The sequence below is a fragment of the Scyliorhinus canicula genome, chromosome 10, assembly GCF_902713615.1.
Source record: "Scyliorhinus canicula chromosome 10, sScyCan1.1, whole genome shotgun sequence".
NCBI lineage: Eukaryota > Metazoa > Chordata > Chondrichthyes > Carcharhiniformes > Scyliorhinidae > Scyliorhinus > Scyliorhinus canicula.
Genome location: NC_052155.1, coordinates 81,143,361 through 81,157,287, shown reverse-complemented (window position 1 = coordinate 81,157,287; position 13,927 = coordinate 81,143,361).

Genomic DNA, 13,927 nt, shown 5'->3' with positions numbered 1-13,927 from the left:
ATCCCTTCCTGCACTCTTCATTGAATCAAGGCTGATCCCTGGCTTTTTTTTTAATAAACATTTTATTGAGGTATTTTTGGTATTCTAACAACAACAAAATAAACAATGTACATGAAACTATAAACATAGTGCAAAAGCCGTCTCCCTTCTTACAGGTCCCACCTTTATTAATCCCCTACTCTAAGCTAAACGAACCCCCCCCCCCCCCCCCCCCCCTTCTGCTGACAATTAATTTTCCACGAAGAAATCGACGAACGGTTGCCACCTCCGGGCGAACCCCAACATTGACCCTCTCATGGCGAACTTGATTTTCTCCAAACAGAGAAAGCTAGCCATGTCCGATAGCTAGGTCTCCGACTTCGGGGGCTTTGAGTCCCTCCAAGCTAATAGTATCCGTCTCCGGGCTACCAGGTAAGCAAAGGCCAGAACGTTTGCCTCTTTCTCCTCGTGGATTCCCGGGTCTTCCAACAGCCCGAAAATTGCCAGCTCTGGACTCAGTGCCACCCTTGTTTTTAACACCGTGGACATGACATTTGCAAACCCCTACCAAAATCCCCTAAGCTTCGGACGTGCCCAGAACATGTGGACATGGCTCGCTGGTCCTCCCACACATTTTGCGCACCTGTCCTTCACCCCAAAGAATCTGCTCATCCGGGCCACTGTCATGTGAGCCCGGTGAACGACCTTAAATTGTGTCAGTCTGAGCCTGGCACATGTTGCAGACACGTTGACTCTACTCAACGCGTCCGCCCATAGACCATCCTCCATCTCTCCTCCCAGTTCCTCCTCCCACTTGCGCTTCAGCTCCTCGGTCTGCGTCTCCTCTGACCCCATAAGTTCCTTGTAAATGTCAGAGATGCTCCCTTCTCGTATCCACCCTCGGGAAACTACCCTGTCCTGAATCCCCCTTAGCGGTAGGAGCGGGAAGGTTGACACCTGTTTACGTAGGAAGTCCCGCACCTGTAGATATCTGAATTTGTTTCCCCTCGCCAACCCAAACTTCCCCTCCAATGCCCTAATACTCGGAAAGCTCCCCTCTATAAACATATCCCCCATCCTCTCAATCCCTGCTCTCCGCCATATCCGGAACCCCCCATCCATCCTCCCCGGGCAAACCGGTGATTATTACAGATTGGGGAGCAGACCGATGCTCCCTCTGCTCCCACATGTCTCCTCCATTGCCCCCAGACACTCAGGGCCGCCACCACAAAGCTGGTGGAGTACCATGCAGGTGGGAACGGCAGAGATGCAGTTACCAACACCCCCAGACTGGTGCCCTTGAATGAAGCTGCCTCCATACGTTCCCATGCCGACCCCTCCCCCACCACCCACTTCCTGATCATGGCGATATTCGCCACCCATTAATAGTTACTAAAATTTGGCAGCGCCAGCCCGCCCTCTCCCCGGCTCCGCTCAAGCCTCACTTTCCTTACTCGCGGGGTCTTGCATGCCCTGACAAAGCCAGTGATCACTTTGTTGACCCGTTTAAAAAAGGACCGCAATAAAGAAGGGATGACATTGAAACACGAACAGGAATCTCGGAACAACCGTCATCTTCACCGTCTGCGCCCTCCCATCTAATGACAATGGGAGCACGACCCACCTCCGAAAATCGTCCTTCATTTGGTCCACTAGTCGGACCAGATTTAATTTATGCAGCCGGTCCCATTCCCGCGCCACTAGAATGCCTAGGTACCTAACTATTGGGTCCGATACATACAGAAGCAGGTTGTGTGCATAGAGTGAGTCTCTGTGCTCCACCACCCCCCCCCCCCCGCCCCCCTCGTACCAGCCCCTTCCAGCCCCTGAGGCTCTCAGAGCAATTGCCAACGGCTCTATAGCTAGCGCAAACAACAGTGGGGAGAGGGGGATCACTGTCTCGTTCCCCGGTGCAGTCTAAAATAGTCCGACATTGTCCTATTCGTCCGTACGCCCAAATCCGAACCATCCCAGTACTTCCCACAGATAATCCCATTCTACATTCTACCCGATCAAAAGCCTTTTCTGCATCCATTGCAATCATTACCTCCACCTCCCTACCTTCCGGGTGCATCATGATCACGTTTAACAACCTTCTTACATTGGCCACCAACTGCCTACCCTGAACAAACCCCATCTGGCCCTCCCCAATAACGTCCGGAACACAATCCTCAATCCTGGAGGACAATATTTTGGCCGGCAGTTTGGCGTCAACATTCAACAGGGATATCGGCCTGTAGGACCCACACAGCTCCGGGTTCTTGTCCCGCTTCAGAATCAGCAAAATCGTGGCCTGTGACATCATCGGGGGAAGCACCCCACGCTCCCTTGCCTCATTGAACATCCTCATCAACACCGGCCCCAATATCCCAGCGAACTTTTTATAAAACTCCACTGGGTACCCGTCCGGCCCCAGGGCTTTACCCGACTTCAGACCCTCCACTATCTCTTCCAGGCGATGGGGGCCTCCAGCCCTTCTACCAGCTCCCCGCACCCCGTCCATCTTTGGGAAAGTCAACCCCCCCCCAAGAAGTGCCACATCCCCTTGCCCCGTAGGGGGTTCCGACCTATACTGCCCACTGTAGAAATCCCTAAACTCCTTATTCACCCCTGCTGAATCTCCAACCAGGTTCCCATCTCCGTCATTTACTTTCCATATCTCCCTGGCTGCCTCCCTCTTTCTAAGCTGCTGTGCAAGCATTCTGCTGGCCTTCTCTCCATGCTCATTGATGGCCCCCCTCACCTTTCTCAGCTGCTCCACTGTGGTTAACAAGCCAAACTCTTCCTGTAGCCTCCGTCGTTCCCTTAAAATCCCTGCGTCTGGCGTCTCCGCATACCTCCTATCGATCTGTAGTATCTCCTTTACCAGTTGGTCCGTCTCTGCCCTGTCCACCTTCTCCCTATGGCCCCGTATTGAGATCAGCTCCCCTCTGCCCACCGCCTTCAGTGCTTCCCAGACCACCGCTGCTGAAATTCCCCCTGTGTCATTGACCTGCAGGTAGTTCTGAATATTCTGAATACATTTCCTCAGCCGCTCGCACACCCCTTCGTCAGCCTAAAGTCCCACATCTAACCTCCAGTGCGGGCGCTGGTTACTGTCTTTACTAACCTGCACGTCAACCCAGTGCAGAGCATGGTCTGAGATTGTGATCGCCGATTACCCCGTGTCCATGACCCCTGCCAGTAAGGCATTGCTCAAAATAAAGAAATCGATCCGGTAGTACACTTTATGCACGTGTGAGTAGAAGGAGAACTCCTTCACCCTCGGCTGCCCAAATCTCCATGGATCCAGCCCCCCCATCTGCTCCATGAACCCCTTTAGTTCCTTTGCCATTGCTGGCATTCTGGCCGATTTTGAGCTTGAACGGTCCATGCCAGGGTCAATAACTGTGTTGAAGTCCCCTCCCCTGACCAACCTGTGCGAGTCCAGGTCCGGTATCTTCCTCAGCATCCTCTTTATAAACTCCACATCATCCCAATTTGGCGCATACACATTTAATAATACCACCTGCACCCCCTCCAGTTTCCCACATCCAAGACTATTCTAACCGACTCAAACACCACCCGTTTATTGATCAGGATCACGACCCCTCTAGTCTTTGAATCCAGTCCCGAGTGAAAGACCTGACTGACCCAACATTTCCTCAATCTAATCTGGTCAGTCACTCTAAGGTGCGTCTCCTGCAACATTACCACGTCCGCCTTCAGTCCGCTAAGATGCGCGAACACACATGCCTCCTTGACCGACCCATTTAACCCTCAAACATTCCAGGTGATCAGCCTAGTTGGGGGGCTCATTGCCCCCCCCCTTCGCCGTTCAACCATATCCTTTTTTGGGCCCGCCTCCAGCCCATGCTCCGCGCCTCCACCGGCCCGTCCCCAGGCAGCCTCCGCCCCCAACCTCCTCTCTGTCCCTTGGCCCAAGACCCTCCCTCATCAGCAGAACATTTTCTCCCCTTCCCACCCTGGTAACAACACTCTGTAACCCAACCCCTTTAATAAACCAAATATATGCTTCCGTGAGCTAGCCCACCCAGCTAGCTTGGTGGCCCCATCCCTGGCACCAGATAGTCTCCCACCTATTGTTCCCTCCCCACCTTCCCCCAGGCTCATACAAACATACTCCAACATCAAACAATCCCCACACAATTGCCAGAAGAAAAACACCAAAATCCAAACAAGCACACCTCCATCCCCCAACAGTGGAAATGAAAACCTTAACTCACTCAGCTCTACCGCTGGTCCCAAATCAATGCAAAAGGCATTATAAACAGCTTCCACGAAACAAAAAATGAGAAACTTTTTTTAAAGAATAGAAAAACAAAAAAAAAAATGAACATTGCAGCAAAGTTCAAAAGCTCTCAGTCCACCACCAGTCCTTTTCTTTTCACGAAGTCCAGCGCGTCCTCAGGCGACTCAAAATAAAAGTGCTGTTCTTCGTACGTGACCCAGAGACGGGTCGGATACAAAAGTCCGAACTTCACCTTTTTCTTAAAAAGGATCGACCTAATCTGGTTGAAGCCTGCTCTTCTCCTGGCCACCTCCACACTCAGGTCTTGGTAGACCCGCAGGATACTGTTGTCCCACTTACAGCTCCGTGTCTGCTTGGCCCACTGTAGAATGCGCTCCTTATCCAAATACCTGTGGAATCTCACCACCATTGCTCTTGGGGGGTCTCCCATTCACGGCTTCCTTGCAAGCGCCCTGTGAGCCCTGTGCACCTCCAAGGGTCGGGAGAATGCCCCATCCCCCAGCAGCTTCTCGAACATGCCCGCTATGTATGCCTCCTTCAGACCCCTCCGGGAGCCCAACGATTCTCAAGTTCTGCCGGTAGAACTTATTCTCTAGGTCCTCCACCTTCTCCAGGTGCTTCTTCTGCTGGTCTCTCAGCATCCCCACCTCCAACTCCACCGCAGTTTGATGTTCCTCCTGCTCAGCCAGCGCCTTCTCTACCTTCTGGATCTCCCGATCTTGGGCATCCAATCTAAGCTCCAGCCGCTCAATTGACTCTTTTATCGGGTCCAAGCAGTCCCGTTTCTGCTGAGCAAAGCCTTCCTGAATAACTTGCCTCAGCTGCTCCGTTAACCGCTGGGCCGAGAAACCAGAGGTCCGGTCCTCCGCCATGCTGTCTCCTGCTGCAGCTTCAGCCCAAGCCTTCTCTATCTTTCTGTTTCTGCCTTTATGAGCACTTCTAGTCCTTCTCTCCATGCACCAATGTGGGAATTCAGTACACAATTGCCTCTGTCGTCAGTTTTATAATTCAGGTCCGGTAGAAAATCAGGGGAAAAGGTCCAAAAGTCTGACCCGAGCGAGAGCCACCAAATGTGCGACTTACTCCTTCATAGCCGCCACCGGAATCCGGCTGATCCCTGGCTTAATGGTTATTATTGAGTGGGAATATGTCTGACCATGAGGTTACAGATTGTAGTTGAATAAAATTCTGCTGCTGCTGCTGGTGGTCCACAGTGTCTTATGAATGTGAAAGTCTGAGCTACTACATGTGTTCTGAGTCTATCACAGGTAGCACGGTGGTAGTGCCACACAACATGATGGTGATTGTCCTCAATGTGAAGGGGGGCTTCCTTTCCACAAAGATTATGGGGTAGTCACTCCAACCAATACTGTCATTTTCCCTCCAATTGGTACTCTGACCACCTGCCATAGGCCGAATCTAGCAGATGAGTCCTTCATAACTCAGTCAATTTGGTCAATAATGGTGCTACCAAGCCACCATTGGTGATGGACATTGAAATGCTCCATCAAAGTAAATTCTGTGGCCTTGCTATCCTCAGCGCTACATTTAAGTGGTGTTCCGCATGGAGTATAGATTCACCAGCTGAGGGAAAGCAGGAAGTGGCAATCAGCAGGCGGTCTCCTTGCCTATGTTTGACTTGATGCCGAGAGACTTCATGGGGTCGGGACCCAATGTTGAGGACTCCCAGGGCCACTCCTTCCTTACTGCATCCTGCCATTCTGCCACCTCCAATGGGTTTTTGCAGCTGATAAGACAGGACATACTTTAGAATGGTGATGGAGGAGTCCAGGACATTGGCTGTAAGGTGTTCTTCAGTAGATGTGACTATGTCAGGTTTGATTAGTCTGTGGGACTTTTATCCCAATTTTTGGACAAGTTTCCAGATGTTAGTGAAGAGAAGGCGCAAAAAGGCTAGAATGTGTAATGTGGGCAGAAACCCTCTCTTGAGGGACTTATTAAACCAGATGGGGTTTTGCAACAAAATGGTACATTCACGAACTTCATTACTGAAATTTATATTTAAATCAGTTGATGGGAATTGAACTCATGCTTCCCAGGCCTCTGGATCGCCAAGAACATTATTACTGTGCTACTGTCCCCCAGAACTATTATTAATAGCTGATCACCTTCCAGGCAATATTAATAAAATAAAATTCCTTATTTAATTTAGTCAAAAATCACATTTAAAACAAGCTATCCCATATTCTCAAACGTATAACAAATAAACTGCATCAATATTGATGCCAATATTATGTCATTTTTGGAAAATAGATGTTTTTAAATCTCCTATTACTCATTATTATTCCAGCCCCTGCAGCAGGCACCTTAATCTGAATTAGGGATATTCAGTACTGAGTGTGCTGTTCAGTTTGACTGACGTAGCAGGGAATCTGTTCCATTCTTGTGTGCTGTGTATGTCAGTTCATTACACATGGTTACCAATCTGTCACAGAACTGAATGTTCATTGTAGACCTCTCTGCAGTAGTTATCAGGAAGCTTCATTGGTTGAGGCGATAGAACTGGTTACTCATGGGAAATCCTTTACTTTGCTAATTCTAAATGTCATTGTAGAGTTTTGAGACCAAAATAGCTAACAATATACCAATAAAGGTTAAAGGGGTGGTTTTGCAAGGCTTTGCTGCTGGCAGTTAATCTTGCTAGACATGGAATCCATCAGAATCAGGGCTATAACAGTTTAGGAATGCACTTAAAATTAACTATACTCGATGCAAGGAGCCGAAGCTCATCAAATGATCAATTAGCTAGCTGCCGATTTTACTCGGTAGAAATGCATTTTAATCCACTGTGATCAGATGGGTATAAACTACAAATTTAAGTTAATGTTGCAAAAGCAGCATGAACATCAAGACCTCAAAAATCCATGATTGTGTAGGATATAAAGAAAGTCATGGAGTCATAGAGATCTACAGCACAGAAAAGGCCCTTTGAATCATCCTGTATGCATTGGTCAAAAATAAACATCTAAGTATCCTAATCCCATTTTCCAGCACTTGGTCCATAGCCTCATACGTCTTGGCATCACAAGTGAATTGTTCTTTAGAACATAGAACATACAGTGCAGAAGGAGGCCATTCGGCCCATTGAGTCTGCACCGACCCACTTAAGCCCTCACTTCCACCCTATCCCCAATAACCCCTCCCAACCCTTTTGGTCACTAAGGGCAATTTATCATGGCCAATCCACCTAACCTGTGCGTCTTTGGACTGTGGGAGGAAACCGCAGCACCAAGAGGTAACCCACACAGACACGGGGAGAGCATGCAGACTCCGTACAGACAGTGACCCAGCCGGGAATCGAACCTGGGACCCTGGAGCTCTGAAGCCACTTGTGCTACCATGCTGCCTAAGTTGCTGCACATCTAAATATGTGTTAAATATTATGAGAATCTCTGGTTCCACCACCCTTACAGACCGTGAGTTCCAGACTCCCACCACCCTCTGGGTGAAAAAGTTTTTCCGCACATCCCCTCTAAACCTCCTGCCCCTTACCTTAAATCTATGATCCCTGGTCATTGATCCCTCCACCAAGGGAAAAAGTTTCTTCATGTCTACTCTATCTATGCCCCTTATAATTTTATACAAGAATTGTAGGGGTCAGCTCTATCACGAGTGCTGGAGTACATGCTGTGCTCTCCTGCTTAGGAAATTACATCCAACCACCTGTCTGGGAAACATAAGTTTAACCCTCCACACACAACCCCACCTACCTTAGCTCCCTTGGTAAAGTGACATGCTAAGGATACATCGGTTTCTAATGAACCTGTTATTCCTGGATTAGGAATCCTCATTTACTCCTATTCAGAAAGACTGGTAAACAGCAAACAGAAGATTTGCTCCTTACTAGATCCAGCAGAATTTGGCTTTGGAATGGTGCATGCAAAGATCTGTGCATCTGATTCCAATCACATAAGACTTGTTGATCGCTGAAAATATATTAAGAATATTTTATAGCCATGAATTAGGCCTCCAGATCATCCGACCAAAACTCCTGTTACATGCTTATGTGTGGTATTTATAAAATGGTTTGGGGAGGTAACAAATGTCGATGAATGTGCAAGAAATAAGCATGAACTAGAAACTTGGTATGAATTCATTTCACCAGACTCCCACTTAAATTACATGCCACATAAACTTCCAGCCGGCTTTTACAGTTGGCATAAACTGCTCTTGCACAAAATATTTATGAGTGTCATAATCAGTTTAATGGCAATTCTACCAATGAGGTCAAGTATGAAATCCTGTTTCTCCTCTTAATGGGATCTCTATATGAGCAGGGTTCATCCACAGGTGATGGGCATAAAAGTGAGAAATGTTTAGGACTGGCCCAGGAAATCATTTAAGGAGAGCAAAAAAATGCTAAAATGTTTATTGCAATTCGCATTCCGCTATGCTTACACGCTTTCTTGAATAAGTTACGCTGGTCATTTTCCAATCCTCTGGCACCTCCCGCCATATCTGCAAAAGATTGGAAGATTAAGACAAGTCTTTCCACTATTTTCACCCCAATTCCCTTAGCAATCTGGGATGTAAGCCATTCAGAACAGGTGATTTATTCACGTAAAGCATAGCCAGCCTTTCCAGTACATCCTGATTTTCACCTCATCCATTACCTCTACTATTGTCACTTCTGCCGATATTTTGTTACTATCCTCTTTCTTAGTAAACATCAATACAAACTTTGGGGTGACACGATGGTGCAGTGGTTAGTACTGCTGCCTCACAGCGCTGAAGACCCGGGTTCGATCCCGGCACCAGGTCATTGTCTTTGTGGAGTTTGCACATTCTCCCCGTGTCTGCGTGGGTCTCACCCCTACAATCCAAAGATGTGCAGGGTAGGTTGATTGGCCATGCTAAATTGCCCCTTAATTCAAAAAAAAACAAAATTGAGTACTTTAAATTTAAAATAAAACTGATACAAAGTATTCATTCTGTATTCCTGCCTTGCCCTGAGCTTCCAAGCATGTATCTCTCTCTTTGACCCTAATAACACACCAGCAGAAACTGTTGGAGTTCCCTTTTATGTTGCCTATTCTTATATTAGGGTGAATTCTCCACCTCCCCAACCGCATGTTCCTCGGCGGATTCTTCGTTCCCCCTGCCAGCCAATGGGATTTCCCAATCTGGCCACCCCACACCACCAGGAAACCCCAGGGCAATGATGTGCTACCGGCAAAATGGAGAATCCTGCCAGCGGGGAATTCACCCTATTATTTCTTTGCTGATCTTATTTTCCTCTTAGCTTATTGTAATTGGCTTGGTTCTCCCCTGAAGAATTCACCTGAAATGTATCATTCATCCCAGTATCATGATTCTACAATACTTGTGCATCTTTATGATTTTCCTACTGATTTCCTCCTCTATCATTCTATCATTGTTTGGAGGCCTATAGAATAGCCCTCCCCAGTATCATGATCATGCCCTTTTTGCCTCCCAACTCTAACAAAATGGATGTCTCCTGGCCATCTAAAGGACATCCTCTCTTCCCATCACTACAATGCTTTCCCTAATCAGTACTGCGATCCCTCTTCATGTTTTCCTTGTAACGCACCAACTTGATTCGCTACCTTTTGTGCATTTACATAGATGCATTATAAATCTGTCTTTGTATTGCTATATTCTTAGTCCTTAATCTACTCCTATCTTAAATGATGCTACTTTCTTCTCTGGTACAATCTAACTTTCTCACTTTATGCATCTTAATCCACTTTTCAGATTCTATTGTGTTGCTGCCCTTACCAATTTAGTTTAAAACCTCCCCAATCATACTAGTAAACCTCTCCGTGAAGACATTGACCCCAGTAATGTTCAGGGGCAACCTGTCCCATTTGAATACATGCATCCTGCCCAGATCGAGCCAAATGACTCAAGGCACTGTTGCTAAGTTTGCAGATGATACAAAGATCTGCAGAGGGACAGGTAGCATTGAGGAAGATAGGAAGCTGCAGAATTACTTGGACAGGTAGGAGAGTGGGCAAAGAAGTGGCAGATGGAATACAATGTGGAAAAGGATGAGGTTATGCACTTTAGAAGGAGGAATGGAGGCATAGACTATATTCTAAATGGGGAAATGCTTAGGAATTCAGAAGCACAGAGGGACTTGTGATTCCTTGTTCAATATTCTCTTAAGATTAACGTGCAGGTTCAGTCGGCAGTTAGGCAGGCAAATACAGTGTTAGCATTCATGTCGAGAGGGCTAGAATACAAGACCAGGGATGTACTTCTGAGGCTGTATAAGGCTCTGGTCAGATGCCATTTGGATTATTGTGAGCAGTTTTGGGCCCTGTATTTAAGGAAGGATGTGTTGGCCTTGGAAAGGGTCCAGAGGAGGTTCACAAGAATGATCCCTGGAATGAAGAGCTTGTCGTATGAGGAACGGTTGAGGACTCTGGGTCTGTACTCATTGGAGTTTAGAAGGAGGAGGGGTCATCTTATTGAAACTTACAGGATACTGCGAGGCTTGGATAGAGTGGGCGTGGAGAGGATGTTTCCACTTGTCGGAAAAACTAGAAGCAGAGGACACAATCTCAGACTAAAGGGACGATCCTTTAAAACAGAGATGAGGAGGAATTTCTTCAGCCAGAGGGTGGTGAACCTGTGGAACTCTTTGCCGCAGAAGGCTGTGGAGGCCAAGTCACTGGGTTTCTTTAAGACAGAGATAGATAGGTTCTTGATTAATAAGAGGATCATGGGTTATGGTAGTAGAATGGGTTAAGGTAGTAGAATGGAGATGAGAAAAATATCAGTTATAATTGAAAGGTGGAGCAGACTCGATGGGCCGAGCGACCTAATTCTGCTCCTATGTCTTATGGTCTAAGTATCTGAAGCCTTCCCTCCTTCATCCTGCCTCAAGCAACGTTTTGACCCTATTTACTCTTGGCCCTATTCTTTTGTTAACTGTCTTTTTTTCTTTTTATTTGTATAACATCTTTGAGTTTTCCTTGATTTTATTTGCATTTTTGGTGCCCTCTCCTTGCTTTCCCAATTTATTTTTAATTTCACCCCTGCACTTTCTACACTCCTCTAGACATTTTGCTGGCTTGAGCTCTTGGCATCTGACATATGCTTTCCTTTTTTATCACAGGTCGGGCAATTGTTGCTTTTGTTGTTAATCAGATTCATGATTTTATAACTTTGAAATTGTTGGATACATCCCAAAGACAGCGAGAGAAACCCAACGTGGTTTGTTTTATACCCCTGTTCGTCCGGCCCTCTAGTGATCTGGTGCTACTGATTACACATTAACCCCTTATGTACATGCACATACAGAGATCACTACACAATAAGTTAGCTTGTGCGATCAGCTCAAGTTTGATGGAGTAGAACCCTGATTTTCCCAAGCTCAAAGAATATAATAACATAAAAATAAAGCACAGATGGTTTTGTTGGCTAGATAAAATATTTATTGCAGTGTGCAGTAGTTTCACATGGATTTTCACATTTTTTATCACATGGTTTGACAAGTGTATCTAAAACTGCCATGACTAATATATTCTTAACTCTGGAGTGACATGGCACATTGTTGTAAAATGTCATTCTAATTTACTCTGACCAAAACTGTGATAACATTGTGTGGAAAGGATAATTTCTCAAATTTGCTGGAGGAACCATTTTCTCCTGATTCTTAATGACATTATACCAGCAGCAACTTACATGTTGTGTTGTAGCCAATGGCCAACTGATTTTCTTTAATGATCTTCCTATATCATGATGTTAATATTGAAAGATGTGTGCTTATTTGTACTTATTTGTGGATACGGGCATTTCAAAAGACAACCATGTGACTCTGAACAAAGACAAGGGACACTAATAACTTTTCAAAACATTGTTTCAGATCATATTGGGCGTAGGGGCTAAATTTGTCCTGATAATATATCAGGACATAGACTTTATAATAGCAACAACACACTCACATTTATGTAATACCTTTAAAGTGATAAAGCATCCCAAGACACTTCACGGAATTGTTATCTAACATAATTTGACGTGAGCCCCATAAGGAGATGTTAGGGCAGATTAGAAAAAGCTTAGTTAAAGGTTGTTTCTTAAATGAGAAAAGAAAGGCTTAGGGTCTTGGCAGCTGGCGGCGCAGCCACCTATACTGAAGTGATTAAAATTGGGGATGCTTAAAAGGCCAGAATAAGATATTGTGAAGGCTTGTGGGGCAGGGCATTGACAGATCTAGGGAGAGACAAGGCCAGGGAGAGGTTTGAAAACAGGATGCAAATTTAAAGATTGAGGCTTAGCTGGACTGGGAACCAATGTAGGTCAGTAAGCATAGGGTAAAGTGTCAATAGGAACTGGTGAGGATTAGGATACAGGCATTGAGTTTTGTACAATGTTAAGTTTATAGAGGGCTATATCCAAGTGAGGCTGGCCAGAAGTACTTTATATCAGTTAAACCTAGAGGCAACAAAGGCAAGCGACAAGGCTTCAACACAGCTGGACTGAGGAAGGGGCAGAGTCAGGCACAAGTATGGAATAGGCATTCTTGTCTATGGAGCAAATATGTAACTGGATCCTCATCTCAGGGTCAAATAGGACACCAGGGGCGGAATTCTCCGACCCCCCGCAGGGTCTGGGAATCGCCCGGTGCGTTCGTAAATCCCGTCCCTGCCGTGGCTGGAATTCTCCACCACCCGGGAATCGGTGGGGGTGGGAATCGTGTCCCCGCCGGTCGACAGGCCCCCGCGCGGCGATTCTCCGGCCCGCGATGGGCCGAAGTCCCGCCGCTGTCAGGCCTCTCCCACCGACGTGGTTTAAACCACCTCTGTGCCGGCGGGAGCAAGTGGCGCGAGCGGGCCCCGGGGTCCTGGGGGGGGGCGCGGGGCGATCGGACCCCGGGGGGTGCCCCCACGGTGGCCTGGTCCGCGATCGGGGCCCACCGATCGGTGGACAGGCCTGTGCCGTGGGGGCACTCTTTTTCGTCTGCCACCGCCATAGCCTCCACCATGGCGGAGGCGGAAGAGACACCCTCCACCGCGTATGTGCTGGTGGTGACGCCAGCGGCCGCTGATGAACCGGCGCATGTGCGGACTCACGCCGACCGTGAATTCTCTGCACCTTTAGGGGCTAGGCCCACGCCGGAGTGGCTCCCGCTCCACCGACTGGCACAAACGGCCTTTTCCTCCATATCAGCTGGCGTCGGGGCTGGCCGAACGGCCTTCGCCGGTCAGCGTGAGTCCGCGCATGCGCCAGAGCATCAGCGGCCGCTGACGTCACCACCGGCGCATGCGCGGTGGAGGGGGTCTCTTCCGCCTCCGCCATGGTGGAGGCCATGGCGGCGGTGGAAGAAAAAGAGTGCTCCCACGGCACAGGCCCGCCTGCCGATCGGTGGGCCCCGATCGTGGGCCAGGCCAGCGTGGGGGCACTCCCCGGGCTCTGATCGCCCCGCGCCCTCCCCCCCAGGACCCGGGGGCCTTCTCGCTCTGCCTGCTCCCGCCGGCACAGAGGTGGTTTAAACCACGTCAGCGGGAGAGGCCTGTCAGCGGCAGGACTTCGGCCCATCGCGGGCCGGAGAATCGCCGCGGGGGGCCCGCCGACCGGCGTGGCGCGTTTCCCGCCCCTGCCAATTCCCGGGTGGCGGAGAATTCCAGCCACGGCGGGGGCGTGATTTACGAACGCACCGGGCGATTCCCAGACCCTGCGGAGGGTCGGAGAATTCCGCCCCATGAT